Consider the following 269-nt stretch of genomic DNA (forward strand, 5'->3'; position numbering starts at 1 on the left):
TGCTTGATTTAAGTGTGGGGAGGTTGATAAACCCCATATTTAGGGTTTATCTTGTGCTTGATTTAGGAGATTTTATAACCTTTTACCCACATTTATTCAATGAAATAGCATGGTTTTATAACTTCTCCTTTAATTGTGCTTAAGAGTGAAAACATGCTTTTTAGGTCTTAAAATAGTTAAATTTAATTCACCTTGATTCCATTAGATGCCTTGATATGTTTGTTAAGTGATTTAAGGTTTAGGAGGCAAAGATTGGATCAAGGGAATGA

This window comes from Arachis duranensis, chromosome 10, assembly GCF_000817695.3.
Source record: "Arachis duranensis cultivar V14167 chromosome 10, aradu.V14167.gnm2.J7QH, whole genome shotgun sequence".
Taxonomy (NCBI): Eukaryota; Viridiplantae; Streptophyta; class Magnoliopsida; order Fabales; family Fabaceae; genus Arachis; species Arachis duranensis.